The sequence below is a fragment of the Lagopus leucura genome, unplaced genomic scaffold (assembly GCF_019238085.1).
Source record: "Lagopus leucura isolate 7727_CA_CO unplaced genomic scaffold, USGS_WTPT01 Super-Scaffold_100012, whole genome shotgun sequence".
NCBI lineage: Eukaryota > Metazoa > Chordata > Aves > Galliformes > Phasianidae > Lagopus > Lagopus leucura.
In genome coordinates this window covers 17,787,633-17,805,593 of record NW_024962267.1, presented here as the reverse complement: position 1 = coordinate 17,805,593, position 17,961 = coordinate 17,787,633, and the positions used below count along the sequence as shown (strand labels likewise).

The following is a 17,961-nucleotide window of genomic DNA, read 5'->3' as shown; positions in this document are numbered from 1 at the left end:
GGGGCGGCACTCGTGGCGCATCATCGCTGTGCAGACCCGTAACGGAGCGGTGGATGTCCGGCAGCCCTCCGGTGCTTTGGTAGATGGGTTCTTTACACGGGGCTCCTGGGAATGGCGACTTGATCCATGGGCGTAGCTTTACTCCCCCGCTGTCACTCCGGCTTTTCATTTGCAAATGGCGATGCAAGTAACCTGCTTTTTAACATATGGCCCATTAGCTGCCTCCTCCTATTCAGATGGTAATGGCGTGGACCGTCGGTGATTTACGTTCTGACTCGCATGGCAAATAACAGATTGTTTACGCTAGTAATTGCGCTCATTTCCATACCAATTGCTCCGGCTAGACCAGCGCCTGAACGTCAACAACTTAGGGCAGGACTGTGCGTACCCGAAGCGGTTAATGGCAAAGCTTTGTGTTTGTCTTGGCCACTGCTTCGGGGAACCGGACAAAGGGAGAAGGGGGTTACAGATGAATCACGGGTGTAGTGGGTGAAGTCACCGAGCCCCGGCAGCACAGTGAGTGCGAGGGATTTGATAAGGCTGAGAAAAAGGGCGATTTTGAAGGATGGGTCAGAAGATACTGTTCTAGATCACTGGCGGATAAAAGTCAGCAGGGGACTCTGGGGATCTATATATTTTTAATGCCAACAGAGTTCTGGCCTCTTGACTTCCCTGGAGTGGCAGTGATTCATACCAGCTGAGCATGGAACAACTCCCATTAATTATTCCTGGGGCAGCTGTATCAGGAGCAGCTGAGATCTGTTCGCTCATGTTAGTCAACAAGAGTTTGTCATCAAAGCAAAAATAGTTCTTCTCTGAAAGGGATGAAGCTTGCTTTATGGCCATTGCAGGAGTGCTGGATTTGAGTTAGGCCGTGACCTGGTGCCTTGAGAAGAGCACTCCTGGGGGCATCATCAACACTGGGGTTATTGGAGCAGGTGCTCCAGACAGCGGGCAGTGAGGATGACACGGTCTTGGTGTCCTTTCCAGGTCCATCCTTAGTTATTCTCTATGTTTTGTAATTTCAGGCTTAGGAGTAATACAAGGACAGGTGAAGATTTATCCTAGGATCTTAGAATGGCCTGGGTTGAAAAGAACCACAGTGCTCATCCAGTTCCAACCCCCTGCTGTGTGCAGGGTCACCAGCCACCAGACCAGGCTGCCCAGAGCCACATCCAGCCTGGCCTTGAATGCCTGCAGGGATGGGGCATCCACAGCCTCCTTGGGCAACCTGTAACAGTGCATCACTCTTCATCTGAGCAAGCTGCACATGGAGCCTTGCTGCACTTGATGCACACAACTTTACTTACACAGGATGTGTTCAGTAGCAAACTGCTAATGTTTGCAGTCAGTGAGTGATAGAGGTGCAGGAGAACTAATAGTTATTTAGTAGCAATTAGATTCAAATGAATTAAGGAAGCAAATGGTGGTCAAACAGGCCCTGCAAACCACAACCCAAACATACAATCCAGAAGGGAAGATTTATCAATTGAAAGAAGATAAAGATGGTAAGGTAGAAAAGGGAGAACTTGTTACTGTGACTTTCTGGTACATTTAGTTCCCCAAGATCGCAGCGCCTTCTTTAATGTGGGTAATATTTTTACGTACTTTTTATACAAAACTGAAATTACACTCACACACATATATATATTGAAAATGTGATGAGCACATCGTATTTTGAAATGAAAATGATCTAGAAAATATATAATTCAGAACAAATAGGTATATATATATATATATATATATATAAAAGGACAAGGATTATAATTACTGTAACATGCTGTGCAGAGCTTTCTCTTTTTCTTCCCTGATTGGCTCCACAGCCATTTATGTGAATGGAAGACAGCGACTCAGTCGAGCTATTACTGTGAATGGAATAACCATGCTTGGTTATTAAAACGCCTGATCGTGTGCAGTTGAAATGTCAATAAATGTTTGTCCCTTGGCATGATACAGAGGTGTTCTTAGAGAATCTTTGAGTTGGAAGGGACCCTCAAAGATCATCTAGTCCAACGCCTTTGCAAGGAGCAAGGACACCTACAGCTCCATCAGGTGCTCAGAGCCCGGTTCAACCTGACTTGAATGTTTCCAGGGACGGGGCATCACCACCTCTCTGGGCAGTCTGTGGCAATGCCTCACTACCCAAGGTGCTTGTCAGAGATTTTTGAGCTAATTCTACTCTTCCTGTGCTTCGTCCTTGAAAATATTTGTTCACAAATACACACGCTAACAAAAAGCGACAACGTGAATAAGGTGTGGTTGTGAAACAAGGGATATCTTTCTCTGGGAGGGGAGCTGTTGGGTCAGGGCTTGAAGTGGTGATGGAGCACCTGGTGAAGGGCTGTGTTCGGCCCAGGGGGCACAGGCAAAGTGTTTGCACCTGTGCTGCCCAGCTGGCCAGAAGGGGCAGACCCAGGGGGAGCTCATATAAGGGTCAGCCATAGGAGGGAGAGCATCTTTTGGAGCTGGGGCTTCGTGAGGAGGTGTGCTGCACTGTCACAGAGCTCCTCTGCCTGTTGGGTGAGTACAGCTTTTCTTTCTGCATATGACTGTGGGCTTAGCTGTGAATACTTTGTTTGGTTTCACCAAGAACCTGTCAGAAGTGATTTTGTTGTTTCATGAGCAGAACAAGCATCTTATGAAAGAGTGGTGAAGTGGACGTGATCAAATTCTTTGAGTTGAATATCAGATTGCAACTCTATACGTTCTGTTTGAAGACTTGCAAGTAATGTATTGGTGTTGACAGAAAACAGAGTTGTGAATATACAAAAAAAGAGATGATTTTTTTTTTTCCTGCAATCTTGAGACCTATTCTCAAATTCCTTGATCAGAATGGAAAGCAAGGCTGTCTATTCACTGTTCATAGGATTGTGAGCCCTGCACTGTGCTCTCCTTTCTTCAGCTTTCTGTTGGTACCTGCACAGTCTATGTTTAAGGTACATGCAGTTGACTGCTGGAAAATAGCTCTAAAAATCACATAATAACATTAAAAGTTTACACCTGGCAGCTCCTAACAGTCTGTTAGCCTTTGCAGCAGTTCTCTGTGCCTCCAAGTATGTCCTTTGGAAATGATCTTGTGAGAATTACAAGTGTTCTAATTTCCCTGTTACCGCAAACAATGCTGTATTTTCCTTCAGCAGCCTCACTTTCCCTGCAGGAAAAATAATCTGTGATAAAATCTTATCGTAACTTTTCCAAGCAGTGTTTGGATCAGCAGAACCTGAAACAAATCCAGCTTATCGTTCCTGGCTCAGAGGCCGTGAGGTGTAGGATGCTGGTATGCTGATTTTTATCTTGGGCATTAAAGGCATGCAGAAATGCTGGTGGAAAGCAGTTCTGTGCAGTCATCATTTAGGAGTGGCATTCATCTCTGCTGTGGCTGAGCAGCCCACCTTGAGCTGGCTGGGAAGGCTGGGGGGTCCCATTGTTGTGTATTCAGTGGTAGAGGTCTGGAGTGAGGGCTGGGAGGGCTCTGTGCCCTCATGCTGTGTGGCACCAAGGGGATTCCAGGTGATGTCATTTCAGTGCAGGGGATGTAGCTTGGAGCTCACATCAAACCAGCAGCTGATATTCAGATTGCTGTCCACATCTTAGAGGAAGTAAGTTGGAAAAGGGTCTGCTTTTATTACAAATTCTGTTCTACAAGGTAAAAGGTTCAGCAGACTTTCTTCTCAATCAGGTACCTGTATTTTTCAGTAGTTTAATTCCAGCTGTACGTTCCTCCTGGGTTTTCATGTAATCTTTGTCAACAAAGGATCTGGTCTGTTTTCCGCAGTTGGTGCATGTAAGTGTTTTGCTTGAGTATTAACACGTGTGTATGAAAGTTGATGCAAGGCTGAGGCTGGAGAGGAATCTTACCCTGGAAGCCTGACTTTCAGCAGATGGGTTTGTTTGGGTATGTGGGAGCCTTCTCTGTGCCATAATGCTGTAGCAGCTTGTTATTTTTTTCCCCAGATCTGTTTATTTTTTATTAACTCATACATTTTTGTATCTGGCCACTGTTGCTTCCTTTGGTGCCTTGCTGCAGAAGAGCATGGAGAGCACCTTTGCTCAGGGCCTTAGGCAAGGATTGGGTTTTGTCCCTCTGGGCTGCCCTCAGTACAGCTCTGTGTGACCCTGAACCCAAGCAAGCTTCAGAATCACCTTCTCCCTCCTGCGTCTTTGGCCAGACCCCTTCCCTGGGCATGACTGTAAACCCCCACCACGTGCTTCTCACTTCCCAACCACATAAAATTGCAGGAAAATGGAGTAAAAACCGCTGCACTGATTTTTGTCCTAACTTCTCTCTGCAGGAACCAATTTGGAGGCGTTTGAGCGCTCCATCCCAGTACGAGCTCTGTAGGGCCTTGAGCAGTACGTTTCCTTTTAAATACCGTAATTGAGGCCCTGAAATTCCTTTACGCGCTTTATTTTAGGAAATAGCTGGGGTTTTGGATCGCGCTCCTATAAAGTCATATAAAGTTATTGAGGCACTTTGCAGTTTTAGGAGACTTCTAGCCTCCCGAATTGGAGCTCTGCTGTCTGTATGCACGAGGGCTCTTCCTGCACGCAGCAGCAATTGCGCTGCCGACCTGCAGCACTTAAATCACGCCGGGCGCGTTAGCTCTCAGTTAGAGTGCTGCAAAATGAGAATGCAGGGTTTTATGGCCCTTCATGAATAGGGCTATGAACCTGTCACTCGTGAGGTTTTACAAAATGTCCCAGTAAGAAGGGAAGTCGTGCTTGGTGGCATTTTATGCAGGTGGGTATTGGTATTGAGCTCAGCTGCCGGTGCCTCCTGGGAAACCCTCACAGTGCTCTGTGTACAGCTGAATGTCACCAATCCTGCTGGCATTCTTCTCTTTTCATCTCCATCTCTTGCTGCCTGTGTAAGAGCACAGGAGAACCCCACGTCAGCCCTGTGGGATAGATCAGGGCTGATCTCAACGCCAAGGAATATCTGCCTGTGTTTGGGTGACAACAAAGCAAATGTTTTGCATTCTGCTGTTGTTTTCTCCTGCAATAGAATCATAGGCTTGTTCAGGTTGGAGAAGGCCACTAAGATCGTTGAGTCTGACCCAGTCTCCCCCATGTCCACGTGGCCTTGTCCCTCACTGCCTCATCTCCACATTTCTTCAACGCTTCCAGGGATGCTGACTCCAGCAATGCCCTGCACAGGTGTTCATACGTTGAGAAACAAAACAAAAAACAAGAAGAAACTCATAATTTTGGAACCAGGACTGTTGGCAGAAAACAAATTGGGTGCATCAATTGCATCCTTTGGTTCACCTTCATGGGAAGCAGAAAAGCAAATAAATGGGGTGAAGAGCCATGCTTGTGTGTGAGCTTGGTGCCAGAGGCATATCTGTGTCCAGAGGAATTTTTTGTGCGGGGCGGGGAAGCCAAAAATCAAATCAGCTGGAAGGAGAATCAGCAGCTAAAATATATGCTTTTAATAAAAGAAGAAAGCAAAGATACCCTTGCTACTTGAGGATTGTTTCGATCTTCCTATTTTGCAATGCCTTTGGGTCTCTAATGACTTTGGGAGCCTGTGTGCAGCCATAAATCTGTCTCCTCAGTGGACTGTGTGGGCAGGCTTAGTTTTCCTGCTCTGGCTGCTTTTGTACACATGATGCTATTATCCCATCCTCATAGTATTGCTTAGGATAGCGTTTCAGTTCAGAGCACGACAGCTTAGGGCACATTCCTCCACTGTGCTTACTTAAAGCACGTAGGTTTGGTTCACAGCCCATCTTTGCTGTGTGTAAATAATTAGTGTAATTGGTGCAGGCTTGGTCCAGGGCATACACCCTGTGTGTGATTGGCTGACTGTAGCCTCAGAGCCTGAGAGCACCGAATTCATAACCCAGTTTGAACATCCTCTTAGTGTCTCTGTTGGGGGAATTTTTAGGTGATGAGATGTACCGATTTTTAAGCAAAGATTAAAAAAATAATTAGAAAATAATGAACTTTTGGAATATATCAACAGAACAATATTATGCAAATGAAACAAATTCAAGTAATATGCATGTCTAAAGCAGCGAGGTTTAAACAGTACTACTTTGTTCTTACTGGGAAGGCATGTTTTGGAATGAAAAAGTAGAAATAATTATCTTGCAATTATACCCAGTATGGGTTTTTTTTGTTTGTTTTCCTGAAAATTCTGTGTGCTGCTGAACTACTTGTCTTTTGGTGAAGGTGTTTTGTTCAGAGGGTACAGTCCTAGCATTCCAACAACACTAGTAGGATTTGAAGAATTTTTGGTGTTCAAGTTGAAGTTCTGCTTACAAGTGTGATAACCCTGTGCAGGATTACCTCTGAGTTATAGGACACAAAATATGAGTGTTGTTGCTACCTGCGAAGATGCTGATGATACAACAAGTGCTGGACCAACATTAAGGAGTATATTATATATACTTGTATTTGGGGATGTCTGGGTATGGAGCAGGATGTCGTCTGAAGCCTTTACCTCATGCTGAGAACAGATTTTGGCATTTTGTGTGGTGACTGGGGATGGGGCCAGCAACAAGCAGCACGTTAGGTCTGGCTTTACCATCAGCTCTGGGCGCAGAAGGATTTCATATTTCCAGTGGCAAAGCCTGGAAATAATCCATCAGTGAGCTCCTAGTGGGAATCCTTGCTTGGCTAATATGATGGATCTTTTCCTTTCTTTTAAGTTTGTCTTCCACAGGATCAATTAATGACTATGGGTTAGAGAAGTGGTTGTTTTCCAGAGTCTGTAAATGGTGTCAGTGCTGAATGATTGCACATTGTTACAGAGCCCTCGTTATAGCATCAAGCAAACGACGTGGCCTCTAGGCCTGACAGTTATTGGCACCAGGGACCCATGGATAACCTAACCTACTTTCCACTAGATGTAAATAAAATACTAGGAATACATAGAACCATGCAGGCAGTGTGGGTTGTGTTAACCCACCTTGGGACAGCTTGTGAACAGAATACTGTGAATTGTTTGGTGCAACCTGCTGTCATGGCAGTGTGTTTTGAGTGAGGAGCCAGAGGTGCACAGGCACCATCACACTGGTCAGTTGCTGTCAATAGGATGGCTGCCTACACATGCTAGGTGTGTGTGGCAGTTGGTACAGGGCCTGTTTTACCCACTAGGTACTAAGTATTTAAGTTTGGGTGATATGTAATCCTCTGCACCCGGTCACTTAAGTGTAGAAGGCTGGATGTTGATTTATAGATATATGGGTCTATCCATATGAATATATGGTTAGAAAGGATAAATAAAGCCACTGTGCGTGGACTTGAGTTGCTGTCAGATCCTCAGGGTGGGAGCCAAGTTGCTCCCAAACAGGCCTGCGTTTTGTCTGCTTATGCACCAGCGAGATGCTGTGATATCTTTACTTAATGGGAGAGGAAAATGGTTTAACTGTTTAGGGAAAGGGAACAGTGGAGGACCAAGGTCCAAGAGCAGTTGACTGATTTCTTTCAATCCGATTGGCAGACGGTTTATAGTGCGAATGAAGAAAATTGAGAATGGCAGCAAAGGCTTAGCTAATGCAATCCTATTTGGGGCTGCAAACGAAGACTTTGGCCTCTGTGAACAATGCCTGACTTTCCCTTTGTGGATGGGAAACTGAAGGGCTTGTGGGGTTCAGTGCAACTCAGAGAACAGCTGGAGAGCAGAAGAGAAGAGGACACCTTGGCCAGGTGTTGCTGGAAGGGTGTCCTCTTGGACAGTAGGGAACAAAATACTTTGTCTTCACCTGCAGGTGTGATTTACAAGCAGGCTGAGCAAGGTGATTCAGAATTTCTGTGCACGGTGGTCTTCACCTGATGCCATGGGAACAGCTGGCTGTTAAATAACACCGGCTTGGAGAGCCCAGAAGTTGTCTGTAAGCCATTGCTGCAACACACCTCCAGCTCTCAAGGGCACATTCTTCCCATCAGTTCTTCATATGAAGAGCTCTTGGGTCTTGTCTCATGTTAGCTTTCTGCTGGGTGACCAAGGAAGGGCTCTCCGTGGGACTGGAGCAGCAGTGTGGCTGAGCTTGGAACAGCAGAGCAGGTGGTTGTAGCAAAGTGTGTGAGGCTTGTGTGTTTTCTCACTCTTTTTATTGCTAAGAAGGCCAAAAGCCTGGGAACTGCTTTGGATCGTTGCTTTTTAGAGACTTACATGCTGAAAAGCAATTGATAGCTGTGAGTACAGGCAATCCATGCTTTGTTACTCCATTTAAAAACATCATGGAAGTGGTTTGCTTGGGTGATGATAGCAAGCTGCTGCTGTGGTAGCAGTGGTGTGGCAGTGACCTGCCAACGTGCTTTTCCATGTCTTCCCATGACTTTACTTGTGCTGTGGTCGATGCTCCTGTTCCATGTGAGCAGCGCCTTGGTGTGGCTGTGCATTATCTCTGGGCATTTCAAAGGATGAGCTGGGAGTTATTTCCCTGCACGTGGCAAGCGAGCAGCTACGAGTAAGCACAATTTATAAATAGATTAGAAGGTATCCTGGCTGCAAGCAAGTAGTGCGAGTCCATCTGCGTGTTCAGCGATGCCACGGCACGTTCAGGTAACATGACCATTCTTCCCTTTCTGGCTCCTTGCTTACGTGGGCTTTCTGCTGTGCCACACTCCAGCTTCCTGAGCTTTGCAGGTGCCTCTAGCAGCTCAAGGATGCTCTGCAAAATGGGCAAGGTGAAAAATGTGAGTTTTGCTGGAGAACTGGCCAGCTGTCAGACAAAAGGCCGTTGCAGGAGGCCATGCCTGTGGCTGTGCAGTGGGGAGTTAGGATGTTCCTGCAGAGGATGCCAGTGGGGCACTGCTCCCTTGTGTCTCAGCAGTTGGGTTTCAGAGTGGTTTTGTGCTGCTTTGTTTTCTTTTCCCAAAGAAAACCGACATTCTCTGTTGGGGGAGCGTACAATTTCTATGCCAGAATGTTTTCCTTATAAAATCAAAACAAAGACAAAATGAAATCTGTTTTGATAGGACAGGGGAGAAAATATTGGCCAGCTGCATGCTTTGTGATTTAACTCATGGCAGGGAGCAAGAAGCAGGTACTGGGTGCCTGCACAGTGCCTGAGCAATGGGCAGAGAGGTGAAACAAGGAGCCCTCTCCAGGGCAAGGGAAAAGCAGTGCTGAGGGCTTCTCTAAGCCATGTCCAAACTATTCCTTGAGCTATTTTATGGTGGCTTTTCGTTGTTTTGTCTCTCTTTTTTTGGCCAATTTGAAAACTCTTGGTATTTTTTTTTTTATTTTAAAACAATCAGGGGTAAGAATTTAATTGACTTACTTTCCAGGATATAATGGCAAGAAAATTACTCAGCATCTCTTAGTTGCCTTAAAAAGATCCTACATTCTGCAGTATTGCCATCTTTAGGCGTAACGTGGGATGTTCTGATTGCATTAAATGTTTCCTGGTGGGCCTTGGGAATGAGATGTTTGTTTAACTGTACAGTGCTTGCTTCACTTACCAACTGCTGGCTTTTTTTTTTTCCCTGTTTGACTGAAGATGTAGGTTTTATATAGTTGGTACATACACACGTGCACACAGGCACGTCAATCCACATTCGACAGGCTTGCCTTTTTAATGCCTTTTTGTTGTTTGAAAAATCATGTAAACATAATAGGGATAATTAGCTTTGACTATGAGCAAATCTGGCAATAAAACACATTAGCTGCAGCTTTAAATCAACGTCTCGGCCTGCAGTCTTGACTTAGCTCGTAGTTCTGGTAAAATCTAATTAAAACTGAAATGATCATCTAGGCATTAGATTTTAATTGCATGTGAGTGTGTGTGTGTATGTTTGGTTTTTTGGCCTGCATGGCTGATTTCCTTCCAGCAGCCGAATGTGCTGAGAGTAGCTATGAGCCTTATGCTGTAACTGCAGAGAAAAGAGACAAAAACTTGACGGGGACACGGCTGTTGAGTTCAAAGCTGACTAATGACGTTTTGAAGAAGTGCTCCTGTAGGTAGCATGCTTGCATTGCATTGCTAGATGCCTGGGAATATTAGTTATGCGTTGGCTCAGACCTGCAGCAATTGAGACTACGTTTCTAAATCCGCACTACTAAATGAAGAAAAATCTGCCAGAAACACTAGCTGAAACATATAATAATGGAGCCTCACACTTTTCCTCCTGTAAGACCAGCTCTGCATTGACTTCAGCCATGAAAAGCCATTTGCGATGCAGATTAAATCTGTTTCACGTGGGGAATTGGCGTGGAATTAGAAATTCACGTTTGATTCCTGCTCTCATTTACTCCGCAGTGATTTCACCTCGTAGGCGTGCGGTTGGGATTCAGATAACCTGATGTGGGTGCCTGCCCGCACTCTCTGCCTTTGGAAAGGCAACCTTCCGTGTTCACCTTGTGCAAACGTTCCTTGGGAGGCAGTGTGGCTGTGCTGATTTACTGTGACTGAGAATGTGACCTCAACTCTCTGGCAATAAAACACCAGGGGAACGAATAAAGCCAGCCCTACTTGTCTCACGTGGTTGCACAGAACGGAGCCAAGCAAGCTGCTTGTGACGGGACAGGCATCATCAGGTTCAAGGGAGCTTATTGTCCACGTGCGTTATTCCTGTTTCATTTCCCAGCGCCATCTGAAATAAGCAGAAGGAGCACGGTGACTTCCGTCTGTGGAAAAATGAAAGATGCTGTACCTACAATTGGGTGGGTGCCTCTCAAGTAGATGAAGATACCACGAGTGTTTGTTTCGTTCTTTCCATTTTAATTTTTTCAAATTCACGTGGGGTTTCAGGAAAAACCCACAGTGTAGAGCTGTGTACAGGGTGCCCAGCTGGGAGTGCTTGGCACCATGCCGGACATGATTTTGCATTCAGAACTGCTGCTTTGTCTGCCTCATGCTCGTTAGGCGATGCTAATCCCTGTCCCTGTCTCCTTGCTGCCTGGCTCAGTGACCTTGTTGAGTTGTAATGTAATTTTGCAAATTTAACAGATGCTGGTAGCATGTTGCACTTCCTGTGCTAGGATGAGTGCCCTGTCCAACCACACTGGGCTGCAATCAGAAGCGTCCAGCTTTAGGACCGCTGGTGGGTATGGGACCAGAGCATCAACTGAATTGGCCGAGAAAATGGGGGTGAATTGTTGCTCCGAGATGAGGAATCAGACTTGAACCGTGGGCATCCTTCCCCTTGCCTTGTGGAAACAAGGATATAATCTCATCATAAGGGCATGCAATAAGGTTGGGTTTGTTTTCTTTGTAGTAGATCTCAATCCTCCTGTTGGCCACTGGTGTTGCAGAATAGATATTTTAAGAAAAGCATTTCTGGGCATGGAAAGTATTCAAGTTTAGAGTTAATTTGCTAGAGCAAAGCATTTGGAGCGTATCAGCTGGTGGGGCACAGTGTTCCCCAAAGAAATGGTAGCTCATTGCCTAAAGCCAGCTTCAGTGTCAGTGCTGGTGATTAATGCCTGGAGATCCCACTGGTCTTGGAAGCAATATAGTTAAGTAAAAGGCAATGGGTTGCTTAAAAGGTCTTAAATCAGACTAATGTTAGCAAATGTCACTTGAAAGAGAGGGATTTTAGAGGAGGGGGAAAAAAAGAAGAAAAAGAGTAATTTAAGCATAAATTCAAAGGAGGAAAAGCAGACAAGGCTACAAACTCATAAAATCTCCACAGATGAGAAAATGAACCTTCTCAGATTGAAGTTTAATCACAGAGTGGATTTTGATTGTAACGAGGAGAATTATAATTACCACTTGACCCGGGAGAGTTTCCTCGCCTCAGCCGAGAGCTGAGCTTGAGGAGATGATGCTGGGGAGAAAAGGGAGGCCAAAATGGTTGCCCTACCTGTAATTGGACTCTGCTGAAAATGGAACCAGGTTCATTTTGAAATGTTTGGGAATGTTTTGTGTGTGACTATGATGATAGCATTGCACAAGGGCACCTTCCTCAGCAGTGCAGCACTGCTCAGAGATGGTCCTTGTTGGGTTTTCACGGTTCTCCTCCACCCGGGCTCCTATGAATGGATTTGGCTTAGGAAGACTTCAAGGACAGCTGTTGGAAGCTGTTGAGCTTGTGCCACAGCTTCAGTTATGCTTCTGCCTCATCTAAGGCCGGAAAGGTCAAATAAAAGCAGGAAAAAACACAGTTATTAATATGTCAGTGGCCAGTAAAAGAACACCGGTGCACATGTCAAATTTTCATTTGAAAATTAGTTGGTATTGGTATTTTAGTCCCAAGAAAGAATCAGAGGAGGAACACCAATCAAAATCTTAGCTGTTGTTTGTAGCTGAGAATTAAATTCTTTCAGGAGCTGGCTGACCGCGTGGCTGGACTTTCAGCTTTATTTAGAAGCTATTACAGCCTCCTCAGAGCCCGAAATATGTCTGTAGCTTCCCTTCTATAAGTAAATATTTTTCTCACTTATTCCCCTGTTGAATAGGTTGCTGTTTGCTTCCTTGTTTTTGTTACAGATGCAATTCAAGCTGGGTTTGTTTGATTCATATGTTCTGCTTCTTTTCTCTATTTATGGTATTGAGCTCCTGGATTCTCTACTGACTTCATTAGAGTATTTTGGAAAATGAGTATGTTCAGCGTTATTTTTTCTGCCTACCCTGCTAAAAGAGAAAATAGAAAAGGAAGAAGAAAAGGTACAGTAGAACAGTGCTGAAGCGTGCTGTAAGTGGCAGTGGTGGAAAGGAGGAAAATGGTGACTGCATGTAGCGTATGCAGAATGATGTCGATGACAGTGATCAAGTTGCCACATCAAGTTGCCACTTCAGTATTCTGTCCACTGATAGTTCTTTTAATTTTTTTTTTTTAATTAAGATGAGCATATTTGAAATATTAATTACGTTGCAAATTGCTGCTGACGTGCTCGGTGGCGAAACTTGCCTTCTGCCTCCTTAATTCGGTTTCTTAATAGTCATTTTTACATCCACTTTGCTTCCTCTGAATTTTAGGTATGTTGTTTGCTGCATCTTGAATGCTCTTGTGGCTTTGTGCACCAGAAGGAGGAGATGCCTTGCAAATATGTCTTTGTGTCAGCACTGGAAGAGTTAATAAGATGGGGGTTTAAAAAAAAAAAGAGAGAAAAAATCCTCTTTATTCGGCAAGAATATTCAGTATAAACTCAGCCTGTGCTACACCTCCAGCTTTTTGTGCCAGCAGAGGCATGTGGCTCGTGGGAATTAAGCAAATAATTGTACAAACATAGGGGGGAGTTACTGAAATTATTCAGCAGTCATTTTTTGCTGCTTTAAGATTAATTTGTAAATTTGCTCTTGACAATCGTTTGTAGAATAACCATAACCCAGGAATGTTTCAGGTCACAGCAAGACAGTAGTTTAAACATGTTGAGCCTGGTGAAATGAGAAGTCAATCAGAACAGAAATATGATTTCTCTGGTATTTCATATTATTTTGAGGACGGATCAGGAGAATTACAAAATAGAAGCAAGTCCCTGGCATCTTCCATGTGTCTACTGCTGTTGTATTCAGTAAGCTGTAATCCTAGGAACTCTCTGAGAGTATAAATACTTCATTTTTATATTTGGAAACACTGTCTTTTTTTTTTTAATTATCTCAACTATTAAACAAAGAGCGATGAGACATGCTTTTATATTGCGTATTTTTACAGCAAAGTATTTAAACCAGCCAGTTGAATAATTTCATGGCGCATTAAGTTCAGTAAGATCTTTTTGCATGCATCATTTTTAGTGCTTTCTAGGTCTTTGACCATAAGCTTTTTAATTACCATTTGAAGAAAAGCAAAATGAAACTTAATAAATACCTTTTTGGTCATTTGGCTTCATCTGATTTGACGTTTTTCAAATCACGTAGTTGGTGTCAGTTGGTGTTTTATATGGAAATCGTCGGGTTGCCTTTGGGATAACACTGTCCATCATTCACCAGAAGACATCAAAAGCAGCTTCCATGTGAAGAGAAGAGGTTTTATTAGGGTAGAAAGTTGAATCTCTGGGAGCAGAAGAGCTGTGGTGATTTCAGCACTCGTAGTGGGTCATTCAATCGGGATGGGAATGGTCTTCCATTGGGTGTTGCTCGTGGTGCCAGGATATCGACGCTGATGTTTGGGGAATGGGCAATCCAGGAGCAGGGGGAGCCCAGAGTTGGGGCTCTCTTATCCACCATTCCCACTCAGGGGATTACTTATATTATCTTGTGACATTTTTTGACATTTCAATGCTTTTTCGCCTAGACTCCTGTTTTGACCAGACATTGCAATACTCAAATTATGGACTTTTTCTAATGAAGGTTTTGTCAAACATGGTTGTATATTGAGTAATCAGTCTTTACAGCAAAGAAGGAAGGAAAAAAAAAAAAAGAAAAAAGAAAGAATTGATGGAAAAGATTCTGGAGTGGGTGTAGTTTAGAGCTACAGGCTGAATCTTGGCAGCTCTGGGCTGCTTTCCTTGGAAGTGTTCTTCAGGTTAGACCTCTGCATAAATAATGGATGAGTTACGTTTTTGGTGCTGCCTTTCCTGCAGCCTTTTGAAATACAAATAACTTGCTCTTAAATTCAAGAAAGGGAAGGAAAAAATTAAAGCTGATGAGTCTGTCATGTGTTGGAGGAGAAACTAAAAAAGGAAAATAAATGGTAAACGGGAGAGCTGGTTTTCCTTCAGCTATGAGCTGTTGTCTCCTTTCACCACACCTTGAAGTTGTCTAACTCAATACTTCTGTACTTCTTAATTTTATTTTAATGTATCTATTCTTAAATGGTTATGATAGCTGTAATATAACCCCCCGCATATAGCGAAATAAAGCGGGTCTGCTCTTGAAGTAGAGGTAAAATACTGTTTAGGTGAGCAGTTCGCACCACAAATGTTCCTTGGGAATGAGTGTGAACTTCTGTGGTTGTCCTGGTTGAAGATGCACGCATGCAGATGACTTCCCTGTTGTCTAATTGTGTTTTTAATTGGATGACAGTCAAGGGGTTCTCATTTGATCAATATGTTTACTAATTGCTGAGTATCGTGGCTGAGCTGATTAAGAAATGAAATCTGGAGGAGCCAGATCCTCCCCAGGCTGGCGTTGCTGCCGGTGGGTGCTGAATGTCTGCTTCTGATTCGGTATTAAACATGGAGGTGAGCTGCTGAGCCTGGAAAAATGAAATTAAAACTAGGATCTTCTCATTGCTTTACATTTTCTTTGGGATCTGCAGATGCTCTGAAAGCATTTTGTCTGACTTGCTTGCTGAGAGACTTGTGGGCTGCAAGAGGCAAGGTTTTCATTTATTTTAGCTCTCTGTGTGTTCTGGGGCTTAAGCCAATCCTAGAGGACTGTAAGTGCTGCTCCACTGCTGTCCCCTTCTTACCAAATATGTGTTACGGTTGGATTGTCAGCTTTCATGAACATGAAACGAAAGAAATAAAAAGTGGAAGACATGAAATTTAGAGTTTTGAGCTTAGAAGTCATCATCTGAAGTATAGGAAGGGAAAACTAGTTGTAGCTATGGGATGGAGCAGGTTATTCAGCATGGGCGTTTTGGACTTCAGAGCTCCCCTTTCTCATGGCTCTGTGGTCTGTGGGCTCTGTGTCCCAGCTTTAAATCTCCACTGCTGTCTTCCTGCTGCTTTGGCCCAATTTCTAATGGTGTCCTCTTCTGGACATCCTGTGTCATTGCTCTGTCATCGTGTCAGTGCTGCTTTCAGAACAATAGCAAAAAAAAATATATATGTATGTTGAAAAATGTTGGAAATTCAGGTTTTTGTTGTTTGTGTGTTGTTTTGTTTTTTTTTTTCTTCCCCTCCCCTCCATTATTCAATTTAAGAGACCATTTCCTAATGTTCATCTCCTCCTTAATGTTTACTGTTGTGATTGTCTTTATCAGTAGAGATGTCCTGGTCTGTCTGGTATCCCACTCCAGCTTCTGGCTTAGAAATGCCTCGGGGTAATTAACACAGTGGTTGTTTATGGACTTGCTGAACAGATGCTGCTTTATTCCCTTTCTCTGCTGGTTGTTTTTTTTACTTCTTATTCAAGTAGGTGGAATATTCCCCAGTTTCTTTTATTATAGGGTAAACAAAATTGCCCCGATCTATCTTCTCCAATTTCAGTTAGAATTGTCCTTTGAAACTGAAACTCAAACTATTTTTAGCTGAAAATCCTTAGAGAAAGTAAGTCTAAAAAAGCCAGAAAATGTTTCAGTGGGGAAGTGATATGTTCAAATAAACCTTACAGAGGTAGTGCTCACCCAGCAGATGAAAATATTAAGTCTGGGGATTGTTAGGAGGAAGAATCTTTCTGAATCTCTTTGCTTTCTATCTGTAAGGTAACCTGATTATCCCAGTAATCTCTTTTGCTCTGTCAGTTTGAAAAGATAGTATCATCTGTCATTCTGTAGGAAAAACCTAAAACCCTCAAATAATTGTAGGCAAACACGAGCATTCCTTATTTGAGCTTTGGTTTAAAAACGAGAGCAATACTTACTCAGCCAGAAGCACATTCTGTATTTTATACTTGTATATAAAAATAAGATATACATAAAAACATAAATATATGTAATGGGAGAAGGCACTGCATTTTTTTGAGCAAATGCATTGGCACAAGGTTTATGTTGTGTGCAGTTTCTGCAGATGTTATCAAGGCTGTTGGGCCACTACCTATTAAATACTATATCATCTTAGCAGACATCTACCAAGGAGCGCTGGCACAGCCTGAGCGTGCCCAAGCACATATAAGCCAACAAACACTTTTGTCCTGTAGAAGTGGAGCCTGAATGAGCATAGGACTAAACCATTGGAGAGCACCTAGAGGCGTGAAGTGTTTTGAGAGGTGTTGGATGCCCTGTCCTGGAGACATTTAAGGTCAGGCTGGATGGGGTTCTGAGCTGCTGATGGAGCTGTAGGTGTCCCTGTTCATTGCAGGGCAGTTGGACTGGGTGACTTTGAATGGTCTCTTCCAACTCAGACAATTCTGTGACTTCACTCAACCACCTAAGATGCCTACGGTACTAAATAAGAGGAATCTTCTGTTATTTTCAGTTTGGCAGCCTGTCCTGAGACAGCCACCAGCAATAACCTGTATGATGAGGTAACTCATTTAGCAGGGAACCCATTTTCTGTTTGCCAAGCAAAGGGTGCCTAGTGGACTGTATTAACTAAGCATTTTTTCAAGGCATCTGAAATCAGTGTTTGGCAACACTGAGTGTTGAGTGGCAACACTGAGTGCCTGACCCATAACCAGAGCTTTTCAGCAAGAAGCACACCGTATACAGATATTCGTCCTTCGGGAGCATCTGGCCAGTGCCAGCTCTCTCCTGTCCTGCCCCTCATGTCCTGCTTGCACATATCCCAAGGCATCCCTAGAGTACCTGATGAAGTTGTGGGGACTGGTGAGCAGAGCCTTTGGGCAGTCCAAAGGGGACATGATGCCCCTTGTGTGCCGCTCTGAGCGAAGGCAGCTGGCAGCACTCTGGGTAGGAAAGTCCACAAGTTCTGCACTTGCAGTAATGCTTCAAGCAGAGGAAGGGATGTCCTGGCCCTGTTAGATCAGCGGAAGCCAGAGCACAGCTATGGGTGCAGGAGGGTTGTTGTGCCCATGGCTTCCTCTCCTGCCTCCAGAAGGGGTTTAGCGGCCAAATGTGAACCTCCAAGGAAACTCATGAACCTCCACTGAAGACCTTTTGAGATACTGTCTCTTAAAGTCATGCTCGTACTTCCCGTGCAACAGCTCAACAGGCCAGAGCATAATGGGTGTGCTAATAACTACAATTAAGCAAAATCTAACTTGCAGGAGGTCAGCAATCAAAGAATACAATTTCCCAAGGAGACAAGAGCTTACAGCTACTTCCATTTCGGCTTGGTACTGAGTGTAGCTGGAGGTCTCTCTGTAGGCTGCAGATAATGATGTCACAGTTTTTGCTGGCAGGTGTTGACCTCTAAAGACAGAAAGAAAGCTCTCATGGCCACCTCTGAGCCTTTTTAGTCTAAGAAATGGCTTTCAGCAATGCTTCAACAGGCTTTCCTTCTTCATTCAAGTCTGTGAGCCACCCAGATGGTGTACTTGAGGGATTAGCTAGTGAATG

At 44.1% G+C, this 17,961-nt stretch overlaps 1 protein-coding gene across 5 annotated transcripts in view; it reads left to right on the top strand.

Moving 5' to 3' along the window:
- ERBB4 (erb-b2 receptor tyrosine kinase 4) overlaps positions 1-17,961 on the top strand; it is a 503,190-nt gene that overhangs the window by 27,059 nt on the left and 458,170 nt on the right. For 2 of the 5 annotated variants that reach the window (XM_042875079.1, XM_042875081.1), the window contains exon 1: positions 35-79. The exons of the other annotated variants lie outside the window; for them this stretch is intronic. The gene's annotated coding sequence lies outside the window, so the exon portion shown is untranslated. Of the gene's footprint in view, positions 1-34; positions 80-17,961 lie in introns of those variants that run through there. 5 annotated transcript variants of the gene reach the window in all.